Source organism: Bubalus kerabau, chromosome 10, assembly GCF_029407905.1.
Source record: "Bubalus kerabau isolate K-KA32 ecotype Philippines breed swamp buffalo chromosome 10, PCC_UOA_SB_1v2, whole genome shotgun sequence".
NCBI lineage: Eukaryota > Metazoa > Chordata > Mammalia > Artiodactyla > Bovidae > Bubalus > Bubalus kerabau.
The window spans coordinates 6003525-6016757 of NC_073633.1; the positions used below are offsets into that span (position 1 = coordinate 6003525).

General features: G+C 40.2%; 1 protein-coding gene across 7 annotated transcripts in view; it reads left to right on the forward strand.

The window, feature by feature from the left end:
- Nucleotides 1-13233, forward strand: part of EPB41L4A (erythrocyte membrane protein band 4.1 like 4A) — a 283127-nt gene that overhangs the window by 43571 nt on the left and 226323 nt on the right. Inside the window, exon 1 of one of the 7 annotated variants that reach the window (XM_055536508.1) lies at nt 9315-9367. The exons of the other annotated variants lie outside the window; for them this stretch is intronic. The gene's annotated coding sequence lies outside the window, so the exon portion shown is untranslated. Of the gene's footprint in view, nt 1-9314; nt 9368-13233 lie in introns of those variants that run through there. 7 annotated transcript variants of the gene reach the window in all.

Sequence of the window (13233 nt, forward strand, 5' to 3'; positions counted from 1 at the left end):
CATTCACATCTTAAAAATGCTGTGAAAATGACATAAAAAATTTAAAATTCCTTACCAGTCCAGTGATTAGGACTTAGCCCTTTTACTGTGGAGGTCTGGGCTCAATCCCTGGTGGGAGACCTAAGATCTGACAAGCCATGCAACAGAAAAATAAACTTTTAAAAAGAAAATCCATAAAATCCAAGAAATATGTAGAATGCCACTGACAGATTAAAGCTATAGAGTAATTCCTGAAAGAAGGGAAAGTTAGCAGTTCTCTAGGGGAGCAAAAGTGGTCAAAGGGAGCTAAGGATTGCTGTAGAGGTAGGGCCCTTTCTGGAGACCTACGTCGCACATAGGGAAGCAGCAGAAGCAGGTCAGCACCCTGGGGTGTTCACTGGAGGTTAACACAGAGCTCAGAGGCCAGGGCCTTTCCCAAGTTTCAGTCGCTTTTGTTCCAGGCTAAGTGGGCCAAGTTGTCTGTGCGCAGGGATCCTCCTGCTCCGTCAGAAAGCCTGGGGCTTCCGGAGGGTAAGCTGCCCCACCTCCCTGACAGCATTCCTGCTGCTCCCAGCAGTTGCCACTGGAGTGCTGGTGGTTTCTCAACATTTCTTCAGGTAGACAATGGAGATAAAACAGCTATCTTAAGAATTTGGAAAGTATTGAATAAATGAATGAAAAAAAAACCAGCATGGCAGGTGGTGCTCATTATATAAAGAGCCCCAAGTTTGTGAATGGTCTGTATTCAGTGGTATGTAGAAACAAAGTAGTATGAGGACATTGGCCTTTCTTAAGTAGAGGAACACATATAAGTGAATTAATTTAGCTTTTTCTGAGATCATTTTATGAGCCATGTTTCTTAACATTTAACTAGGATCATGTTGTCATAAATCATTTAGTATAAACAGCATTTGAAAATAAAGTCACAAGATTTATAGCTATTTCAAATAAACTCTCAGATACATCCCTAAGTTTTTCTAATTCATTTGTTAAAGAAATATATATATATATATCTGATTATGCAGCTATTTCTTCAAGTCCCTGAACAGAAGAATGTCTACAAGAGAAATAACTCTCCTTTGAAAATCTATTGCAACAGAAACAATGAAATATGCTAATCTGATTTTTGGTATTGTTTTGTTTGCAGTTTTAATGAAGGAAAAGATAAGTGTTCTCAGGGCTCATCGAAGCTTTTACCTCCAAGAATATTCTTTAAGTTCTCTTTATTTACTAGTTCATTTCAGTTCGGTCGCTCAGTCGTGTCCAACTCTTTCCGACCCCATGAAGTGCAGCACACCAGGCCTCCCTGTCCATCACCAACTCCCAGAGTTCACCCAAACTCATATCCATCGAGTCAGTGATGCCATCCAGCCATCTCATCCTCTGTCGTCCTCTTCTCTTCTTGCCCCCAATCCCTCCCAGCATCAGAGTCTTTTCCAATGAGTCAACTCTTCACATGAGTTGGCCAAAGTACTGGAGTTTCAGCTTTAGCATCATTCCTTCCAAAGAAATCCCAGGACTGATCTCCTTTAGAATGGACTGGTTGGATGTCCTTGCAGTCCAAGGGACTCTCAAGAGTCTTCTCCAACACCACAGTTCAAAAACATCAATTCTTTGGCGCTCAGCTTTCTTCACAGTCCAACTCTCATATCCATACATGACCACAGGAAAAACCATAGCCTTGACTAGACGGACCTTTGTTGGCAAAGTAATGTCTCTGCTTTTGAATATGCTATCTTGGTTGGTCATAAGTTATTTACTAGTAATTTGATCCAAATCCATATGATATTCAAGATACCCCTCAAATATTTTTAAGCATACCAACTTCTGCTTCAAGTCCTAATTACTTTAATTAGGGCTCTTTGATTCAGTAAGCATTTCTTGCACCTCTGTGCTTTGCTATGGACTGAGAATACACCACTGAAGAGGAGAGAGTCCCTACCCTCTGGCAGCTTACAGTCTGTTAGAGGCAGCACACAAACAGATGATTTTAATTAATAAGGCCAAGGAGGCTAGAATACCTAGAATGTGACTTTCTCAGGGTAGAAATGTTAGGAGAATCCCACAGAAGATCAAAGAGCATGAAAAAAGATGAACCATGGCATAGCCCTGGGGAACACATGCAGGTGACAACGGTCAGTTCTGATTACTAGAACTTGAAGCCAAGTGTAGACTAGGTATGGGACTTCCCTGGTGGTCCAGAGGTTGACTCACCACTTCCAATGCAGGGGGTGCAGGTTTGATCCCTGGTTGGGAAGCTAAGATCCCAAATGCCTCTTGGCCAAAAAACCAACAGATAAAAACAGAAGTAATGTTGTAACAAATTCAATAAAGACTTTAAAAATGGTCCACATTAAAACAAAAAAGTAAAGATTCTATGGGCCATAAATGGCCTGGGGAAGCATGTGGGCCTGGAATGGGAGAACCTTTATGCTCTGTGTGCAGGCTTATGGAAGGTCATCTTAAAGGGTTTTAACTAGGCTTAATTCAGTTCAGTTAGGCCCTTCAGTCATATCCGACTCTTTGCGACCAGATGACTGCAGCACGCCAGGCTTCCCTGTCCCTCACCAACTCTGAAGCTTGCTCAAACTCATGTCCATCGAGTTGGTGATGCCATCCAACCTTCTTATCCTCTGTTGTCACCTTATCCTTCTGCCTTCAATCTTTCCCAGCATCAGGGTCTTTCCCAATGAGTCAGTTCTTCTCATCAGGTGGCCAAAGTACTGGAGTTTCAGCCTTAGCATCAGTCCTTCCAATGAACATTCAGGACTGATTTCCTTTAGGATGGACTGGTTGGATCTCCTTGCAGTCCAAGGGATTCTCAAGAGACTTCTCCAACACCACAATTCAAAAGCATCAATTCTTCAGCACTCAGCTTTCTTTATTGTCCAACTCTCATAACCATACCTCACTACTGGAAAAATCATAGCTTTGACTTAGGGAGAAAAGACTTAGAGAGCCTTTAGTAAAAGGTGAGAGAATCATGGAAGTGGATATGACTGTGTACTCCAAGGAGAGCTTGGAAAGAGTGAGAAGGGGGCAGGAGAGTGGGAGGGATGGAAGAGAATTGACTGAGGGGTGATAAGGCAGAGAGAAAGACAAAGGCAGTAACAAAAGAGAACCATTAGGGACTACAGTGTATAAAGAGTGGGCAGAGAAACACCAAGAAAGCGCAGTAAGCAGGAATGGTTAGATCCAGAACAACCAGAAATGACAAACTTATGTTACAGTAGTCATAGGAAGAAGTCAGTGGTAGCAAACATGGCAGAGAAGGCCAGCAAGACACAGGCTGAAATATATTCAGTGGGTTTGACATCCAGAAGAAATTGGTGTCCTTAATGGGAACCAGGTGTAGTAGATTGATGGTGTCTGGCCTTGGCTCAAGAAAAGGAGGGGCCAGGAGGTAAAGATGCAGAGGCCAGAACACTGGTATTCTTTCTAGTGAGAAGGAAGAAAGCAACGGGGAGCAACTGGAGGGACTTCCATAGAGGCTAGGGAGATTTGTATTTTACTTTTTAAAAGGATTTGAGTGACTAAGGCTGTAAAGAAAGAGTGAGCCAATGAAGACAAGATGGTGATAAACGAGAGGGGACAACAGACGGGCAAAGGAGGTGAGAGGGTGGTGTCAGTCATACTATGGAAGGAATGGAGTCCAACAAGAGACAATCCGTGCTCTTAGATCAAAGGTGCAGAGGGAATAGAATAATTTTAACAAGGGAAAGCAGAAAGAAGAGATAGGTATAAAGACATTTCATTAGAAGGCCAATCTGTTGTGAAAGTTTACTTCTCGTATCTTTAAAGATTGTAATTAAGTACTAAGTTAATAAAGGACCTAAAAGGTGCAAAAATCATTGCTGCTTTTAAATTATTTTATATCATCTTACGAGCTGTTTTTTCCTACTAAGTAATCTCTGTACAATCTCATTTTGATAAATTACATGCAATTATTGATCATCTCCTTTTATAAAGAACAGTACTAAATCATCTGCTTTGTATTCCTGGTAAGATGAACATAATAATTCATTGCCATATGACAGCAGAGACTTGTTTGTGGGTGATGATATTTGGTGTTCCTTATATGATAGCCCTTGGGCGGCAGCGAGGAGATACCCCTCATCCAAGTTAAGGAGCAACGGCTGCGCTTTGCTGGAGCAGCCGTGAAGAGATACCCCACGCCCAAGGTAAGAGAAACCTAAGTAAGACGGTAGGTGTTGCAAGAGGGCATCAGAGGGCAAACACACTGAAACCATAATCACAGAAAACTAGTCAATCTAATCACACTAGGACCACAGCCTTGTCTAACTCAATGAAACTAAGCCATGCCCGTGGGGCCACCCAAGACGGGTGGGTCATGGTGGAGAGATTTGACAGAATGTGGTCCACTGGAGAAGGGAATGGCAAACCACTTCAGTATTCTTGCCTTGAGAACCCCATGAACAGTATGAAAAGGCAAAATGATAGGATACTGAAAGAGGAACTCCCCAGGTCAGTAGGTGCCCAATATGCTACTGGAGATCAGTGGAGAAATAACTCCAGAAAGAATGAAGGGATGGACCCAAAGCAAAAACAATACCCAGTTGTGGATGTGACTGGTGATACAAGCAAGGTCCAATGCTGTAAAGAGCAATATTGCATAGGAACATGGAATGTCAGGTCCATGAATCAAGGCAAATTGGAAGTGGTCAAACAAGAGATGGCAAGTGTGAATGTCGACATTCTAGGAATCAGCGAACTAAAATGGACTGGAATGGGTGAATTTAACTCAGATGACCATTACATCTACTACTGCGGGCAGGAATCCCTCAGAAGAAATGGAGTAGCCATCATGGTCAACAAAAGAGTCCGAAATGCAGTACTTGGATGCAATCTCAAAAACGACAGAATGATCTCTGTTTGTTTCCAAGGCAAACCATTCAGTATCACAGTAATCCAAGTCTATGCCCCAACCAGTAATGCTGAAGAAGCTGAAGTTGAACCGTTCTATGAAGACCTACAAGACCTTTGGATTTGAGAACTAACACCCCAAAAAGATGTCCTTTTCATTATAGGGGACTGGAATGCAAAAGTAGGAAGTCAAGAAACACCTGGAGTAACAGACAAATTTGGCCTTGGAATACGGAATGAAGCAGGGCAAAGACTAATAGAGTTTTGCCAAGAAAATGCGCTGGTCATAACAAACACTCTCTTCCAACAACACAAGAGAAGACTCTACAAATGGACATCACCAGATGGTCAACACCGAAATCAGATTGATTATATTCTTTGCAGCCAAAGATGGAGAAGCTCTATACAGTCAACAAAAACAAGACCAGGAGCTGACTGTGGCTCAGATCATGAACTCCTTATTACCAAATTCAGACTGAAATTGAAGAAAGTAGGGAAAACCACTAGACCATTCAGGTATGACCTAAATCAAATCCCTTATGATTATACAGTGGAAGTGAGAAATAGATTTAAGGGCCTAGATCTGATAGATAGAGTGCCTGATGAACTATGGATGGAGGTTCGTGGCATTGTACAGGAGACAGGGAGCAAGACCATCCCCATGGAAAGGAAATGTAGAAAAGCAAAATGGCTGTCTGGGGAGGCCTTACAAATAGCTGTGAAAAGAAGAGAAGGGAAAAGCAAAGGAGAAAAGGAAAGATATAAGCATCTGACTGCAGAGTTCCAAAGAATAGCAAGAAGAGATAAGAAAGCTTTCCTCAGCGATCAATGCAAAGAAATAGAGGAAAACAACAGAATGGGAAAGACTAGAGATCTCTTCAAGAAAATTAGAGATACCAAGGGAACATTTCGTGCAAAGATGAGCTCAATAAAGGACAGAAAAAGTATGGACCTAACACAAGCAGAAGATATCAAGAAGAGGTGGCAAGAATACACAGAAGAACTGTACAAAAAAGATCTTCACAACCAACATAATCACGATGGTGTGATCACTGACCTAGAGCCAGACATCCTGGAATGAGAAGTCAAGTGGGCCTTAGAAAGCATCACTACGAACAAAGCTAGTGGAGGTGATGGAATTCCAGTTGAGCTATTTCAAATCCTGAAAGATGATGCTGTGAAAGTTCTGTACTCAATATGCCAGCAAATTTGGAACACTCAGCAGTGGCCATAGGACTGGAAATGGTCAGTTTTCATTCCAATCCCAAAGAAAGGCAATGCCAAAGAATGCTCAAACTACTGCATAATTGCACTCATCTCACATGCTAGTAAAGTAACGCTTAAAATTCTCCAAGCCAGGCTTCAGCAATATGTGAACTGTGAACTTCCTGATGTTCAAGCTGGTTTTAGAAAAGGCAGAGGAACCAGAGATCAAATTGCCAACATCCGCTGGATCATGGAAGAAGCAAGAGTTCCAGAAGAACATCTATGTCTGCTTTATTGACTATGCCAAAGCCTTTGACTGTGTGGATCACAATAAACTGTGGGAAATTCGGAAAGAGATGGGAATACCAGACCACCTGACCACCAGACCACTGCCTCTTGAGAAATCTATATGCAGGTGAGGAAGCAACAGTTAGAACTGGACATGGAACAACAGACTGATTCCAAATAGGAAAAGGAGTATGTCAAGGCTGTATATTGTCACCCTGCTTATTTACCTTATATGCAGAATACATCATGAGAAACGCTGGACTGGAAGAAGCACAAGCTGGAATCAAGATTGCCGGGAGAGATATCAATCACCTCAGATATGCAGATGACACCACCCTTATGGCAGAAAGTGAAGAGGAACTCAAAAGCCTCTTGATGAAAGTGAAAGTGGAGAGTGAAAAAGTTGGCTTAAAGCTCAACATTCAGAAAACGAAGATCATGGCATCCGGTCCCATCACTGCATGGGAAATAGATGGGGAAACAGTGGAAACAGTGTCAGACTTTATTTTTCTGGGCTCCAAAATCACTGCAGATGGTGACTGCAGCCATGAAATTAAAAGACGCTTATTCCTTGGAAGGAAAGTTATGTCCAACCTAGATAGCATATTGAAAAGCAGAGACATTACTTTGCCAACAAAGGTCCATCTAGTTAAGGCTATGGTTTTTCCTGTGGTCATGTATGGATGTGAGAGTTGGACTGTGAAAAAGGCTAAGTGCCGAAGAGTTGATGCTTTTGAACTGTGGTGTTGGAGAAGACTGTTGAGAGTCCCTTGGACTGCAAGGAGATCCAACCAGTCCATTCTGAAGGAGATCAGCCCTGGGATTTCTTTGGAAGGAATGATGCTAAAGCTGAAACTCCAGTACTTTGGCCACCTCATGTGAAGAGTTGACTCATTGGAAAAGACTCTGATGCTTTGAGGGATTGGGGGCAGGAGCAGAAGGGGACAACAGAAAATGAGATGGCTGGATGGCATCACTGACTCGATGGACGTGAGTCTGAGTGAGCTCCAGGAGTTGGTGATGGACAGGGAGGCCTGCTGTGCTGCGATTCATGGGGTCGCAAAAAGTTGGACACGACTGAGTGACTGAGCTGAACTGAACTGAACTGATATGATAGCCCAGGCTGTTCATGGTTTGTTAAAACAGGACTCGGAACGTTATTGGCAGCACAATCATAATGAAATATAAATGTCATTCCTGTGGACCTTCAACCTTTCATGTTTTCATTGCATTTCTGAAAAGAGGAATGGGTGTTTTTATTAAATGCAAAGGCATTTGCGCACAGCATATTCAGCTCATGATTTTATTAGGCACTTACTCTGTTGCCCAGTACAGTGCTTGTCTGGGAGGAAGTGAGAAGAAATTGGGAGGCATCTGCCATTCCTGGAAAGAGCTGCCAGGAATGAAATGTGGAGTAGAAAGTTCCACAGAGAAAGATAGCTAGGATCCCAAGACAGGAGAGCAGGGGAAGGGTGGGAAGGGGAGAGCATGCAAGTAGTGGGTGATAAAGAAAGATAAATCTGGTATTTATATAAACATAAAAGGTCTAGTAGTAACTTATTGAAGGTTTCCAGACAACTGGTGTACAGGCTATTAAGCAAGACAAATTATTTGGAGAATTGGAGTGTAAGGTAAATGAAGTTTCATTTTGTTCCCAGTCTATCAGGTATAGATTCAAGGTATAGCCCTGAAGTTAATGAAGTATTGGGCAGGATGGTCCAAACTAGGTTCTTCCTTGTGAGAACACAGACACTGCCCTGTGACCACAGGTGCAGACTCTGTTGTGTATTGACATGAGAAGAGGGCAGAGCTGAGTGGTCAGTCTGGGTGTTTGTGAATCTTCCGTGCAGGAGAGTCATGCTGTGATGGACCTAAATTGGCCTGTTGCATCTCTTCTTTCAGATAGATTTATAGGGCTTACCAGGAGGTTTGGGTGGGATTTAAGATTATTTTTGTAAATCCCTTCCCAGGAGTTCCCAGCACAGCAGGGGTGATAAGACAGAACAAATATCAATATGCAAATAGCTCTCTGAAGGGTGCCTTCCTTTCTGAACTGCCTGTCTTTTATTTGCCCCTCCAGATTCATTCCCCATCCTAATCCATTCTGTGCTCGGGGATACTGATTTGTGCGTCAATTCATTTACCTTCTGGTCTCCTTGGTTCTGGTCAACGGAAGGCTCTAGCAGGGTTGAGCCTGGAGGGCAGGAAAGTGAGGTGAGAATGTCTGTTCCCTTCAGCTCATCAGGTAGCTCTTTCTAATCACAGTTCTCCCAGGGTTTTAGCAATGCCTTCCTTTCCTTGTTCTTTGGACCTCCATGTGGAACAGCTTCCAATGCTGGCCTACCCCAAGGTACTGTTTCATCTCAGGTTGGCTTCTCTGCCTACACCTTTGCAGAGGCTCCTTGATTAATCTGAGTTACTCTGTTGGTAATGTTCTTTCCTGCTGGGACCTGACCACCTTCTTTTCTTTTTCTGAAAATGATTATAGACAGCTTACCCAGATGGAGAGATGGGCTGCAATGAATTGATGTGGGAGACTGAGGCAAAAGTAGGGAGTGGCAGGGGGCAATAGTCAGTACAGTTTTTGTAGTTGAACTCTGACTTCATAGAGATGCCTGGGGCAGAGTAGATGCCAGATGAATTTTCTCCCAGCTCTCCCCTTGGCTCTTAGTCTTTTTCTGGCTCGTTCTCTCCAGGGTCCTTGGATTTGTTCCCCAGCAACACTGTTGAACTTAATTTCTTATTGCTTGAGTTCTCTATCTGCAGTCTGTAGTTTAAACTTGTAGATGGCTTCTTCCCAGAATAGTGCATTTTTTGTTGAATAAATGGGGAGATGAAGGACAAAATTTTTGCTTTGTACTTTGTCCTGTCAGAAGTCTTTGAGCTGAATATTTTGAAATCTGATGTTTTCAAAACCAAAACCTTCTAGGAAAAACATAAGACATATCCAAACTGAGGGACATTCCTCAACTCAGTGCTTCTCAAAACTGTCAAGGACATCAAACTTAAGGTAAGTCTGAGAAACTATCATAGACCAAAGGCCAAGAAAATATGATCACTAAATTTAATATGATGTTCTGGGTAGAGTTTTGGACATTAAGGAAAAACTAGTGAAATTTGGATATTTGGAAATTTGTTCATAGAAATGTACCAATGTTGATTCTTTAGTTGTAACACATATACCATAGCAATGTCAGGTGTTAGCAGTAGAGGTGACTGGGTGCCAGATTTATGGGAACTGTTTATTATCTTTGCCACTTTTCTTTAAGTCTAAAACTATTTTAAAATAAATAATTCCCTTAAAAATCAATCTTTAATATCTAAATAAGTTGATATTAAATCAAATACTTTAAGACATTTATTTATGTGATATTTTTCTCTGCTGAGGAAGATAATATTTGGACCCAAAGTGAAATATAGAATTCATGAATCTTGTGCACAGTTCAGGCCTATTAAGATCCCTTGTTTTTGTTTGGAATTTTTATTCATAATTCAACAAACATTTATTATTACCTTTTTTTTTTTTTGGCCAGGAACTGAACTAGGTTTTAGAAATAAGAGTAATAAAGACAGATAACATTGCAATTGAGAAATAGGTAACTTTTGTGTTGTGGGTATTTCCTTAATTCTGTATCTCAGATTTATTTTGTCTCAGCACATAATACTGTATACTCACATTAAGTGCTCAAAGTTCTATGAATATAAGAGTATATTTTAAAAATTACACTTAGACCTAATAAAAGTATGATTTTATAGTTTATGTTCATTTTAAAGATTGAGGCTCGATTCAGAGATTAACCTTAACCTTAGAGAGTGAAATTATGAATTGGGAAAGATTTGTATTATAAATTTATTTGAAGTAGTAATTAGAACAAAAAGTACTTAAAACTCTGAAAGAATTTTTAGATCTTTCCTCAGAGTTAAGGTTTAGAGAGAAGGTGTTCTTTAAAAATCAGAAATTTTGTCAGAAACATAAATTTGATAGGGAGAAAAGAGCTGCGTTGAGTACCGTACATATGAAAGAAGAAAGTCTCCCTTCTCCCTTTTTGAGTTTCTCATTAATTTGTCTTATTTCTAGTGAGAACATGCTCATATTATGGTGTCTATCAAGTAGGATTTTGGCAATAAATTCAATATTACCAGTGAAAAGCTAAATAGTATTAGCACTGATTCCAGATCAGTAGGATAAAACTGAAATTTAAGATTTACAACTGTGATGTGAACATTTATAAATGTTCTACATATAATAAATTTATGCATAAAATAATATGTTCAATACTACCTTGAGTCCATGCTGAATTTTTTGTTTTTTGAAAAGAAAACTTCATTATTCAATATATTTTATGAAAGTTTTACTCTAAAAACTTTTATGCAAATACAGCATAAATAGTTTCAGTGGTGAAAGTGAATATTTGATTGAAGAGGGAAAACCCTAACACGAACTTTTAGTAGAAATTGCTGAATGTGCATACAACTGTGTTAGGTAATAGTTTAATTTTCAATTGTAAAGTTAATATTTAAAATTTGAGAGTCAGTAATCAAAAAAGATACAGATTAAGTCATCTACTACTTTTAGAAAATATGTTAAGCCATTAGATTAGAGTTGGAATGAACCCTCAGACTTGATACCATTTATACTGACTTTATTTCAAAAATTGAGTTGTCTTAGGGAAGGTAATGTATTGAAGAGAAGGGTAAAGACCATTGTTAATAATTACTTTAGGGAACTTAAGTTGAAGACTTGTGTGTTGTTCTCCAAGGTTTAATTTTGAGCAATGTGAACGTTAACCCCAGTGGAATTGATATTAAGGGTAAACTGAAGTCAGTGTTCTGCTTGACTTTTAAAATTAATGGTCTGCTGCTTTTATAAACTTAATAGTCTAATAATAGAGTAGCCCATTTAGTTTAACATAGCAAACAACCCAAGAATTTAAAAGTTTACCTTGATAGCCTGGCTTATCAAGAAAGAAGAAAAAAATGTCAACATGGTAAAATATTTTTAGAATTGGATTTTCTTTAATTGCTTATGTTACTAAAACTTAGTTTCCCTCTTGGGGGTTGTTGAGTCAAAAGACAAAACCAAGTCAAAGTTTGGGAGAAGGAAGGATTTATTCATTGCAGCAAGAACAACATCAGGAATCTTTCCGAAAGCAGTGTCTCCTCAAACAGCAAAATTGGGGAAGTTTTAATCTAAGGATACATCCCTATTCATGAAGGGGCTTGAGTGGAAGGCAGAGTCCAAGTTTTAGTTGATTAAAGTCAGGAAGATCAGAAAAGGTGGACATCATCTTGTCTTAGGTTCCATTTGATCTGGGTTGAGCCCCTCCTTGCCCCAGGGCGGTGGGGGGGTGGATTTTAATTCTGCTGTACAGCTCCAGATAGTGCTTTAGGCTAATCTTTACAATTGTTATAGAATTGGGAGTCTTTGCAACTGATTTGTTATCTTTGCTATTGTTACTTCTCTTGCCTGATAAGACTGTTTCTGCATTCTTTTGTGCCCTTAAAATAATTATCACTGAGACCTGTTTAACGATAAGCTTTGTGGCCAGGCTTAAATCACACAGTGGTTTAGGCTAAAAATGACTTATCTTAGGTCAAGAAAGCCGTGCCTGGTTTTCTTCCTCTGGGGACCCCCCTGCCTATCTGTTTACACTTTTACAAATGTATTAAATTTCTATTGGATCTAGTCTGGACAAGAATTTTTTAAAATAAAATGTAGTTTTAAGTAATCACAGAGTTCAAATATATACTTTGAAATTTGAAACATGGTATATTGAGATAGAAAGGGAAGATGGTGTATCATATAAAGTTCTTTTAAAAAGTAGTATGTGATACATGACTTATATATAAGATAAACTCATCAAGGCTTTCAAGGACATTTTTCCTACTTATCCTTGAAAGTAAATCAGGGAGTTTAAAAACCACTTACTTTTAAACTTTTAAAACAAGTTTAAAAACCACTTACTTCCTACTTATCCTTGAAAGTAAAGCAGGGAAGTAAGTGGTTTTTAAACTTGTCTTAAAGCTCAACATTCAGAAAACTAAGATCATGGCATCTGGTCCCATCACTTCATGGCAAATAGATGGCGTAACAGTGGAAACAGTGGCGGACCTTATTTTTGGGGGCTCCAAAATCACTGCAGATGGTGACTGCAGCCATGAAATTAAAAAACGCTTACTCCTTGGAAGAAACGTTATGACCAACCTAGACAAAGGTCTAGATAGCATATTGAAAAGCAGAGACGTTACTTGGACAACAAAGGTCCGTCTAGTCAAGGCTATGGTTTTTCCAGTAGTCGTGTATGGATGTGAGAGTTGGACTGTGAAGAATGCTGAGCGCCAAAGAATTGATGCTTTTGAACCGTGGTGCTGAAGAAGACTCTTGAGAGTCCCTTGGACTGCAAGGAGATCCAACTAGTCCGTTCTAAAGGAGATCAGCCCTGGGTGTTCTTTGGAAGGAATGATGCTAAAGCTGAAACTCCAGTACTTTGGCCACCTCATGCGAAGAGTTGACTCATTGGAAAAGACTCTGATGTTGGGAGGGATTGGAGGCAGGAGGAAAAGGGGATGACAGAGATGGCTGGATGGCATCACCGACTTGATGGACGTGAGTCTGAGTGAACTCCGGGAGTTGGTGATGGACAGGGAGACCTGGCGTGTTGCAATTCATGGGGTCGCAAAGAGTCGGACACGACTGAGCGACTGAACTAAACTGAACTGAACATACAGTGAAATATACAAATCTTAAGTATATAGCTTGGTGAATTCTTACATGTAAATAAAATATGTAAACACTGCCCAGATCAAGATTAAGAATATTTTCAGTTTCCAAGGAGGGTCCCTTGTGTCCCTTTTCAAACAGTACCTCTCTCCCCT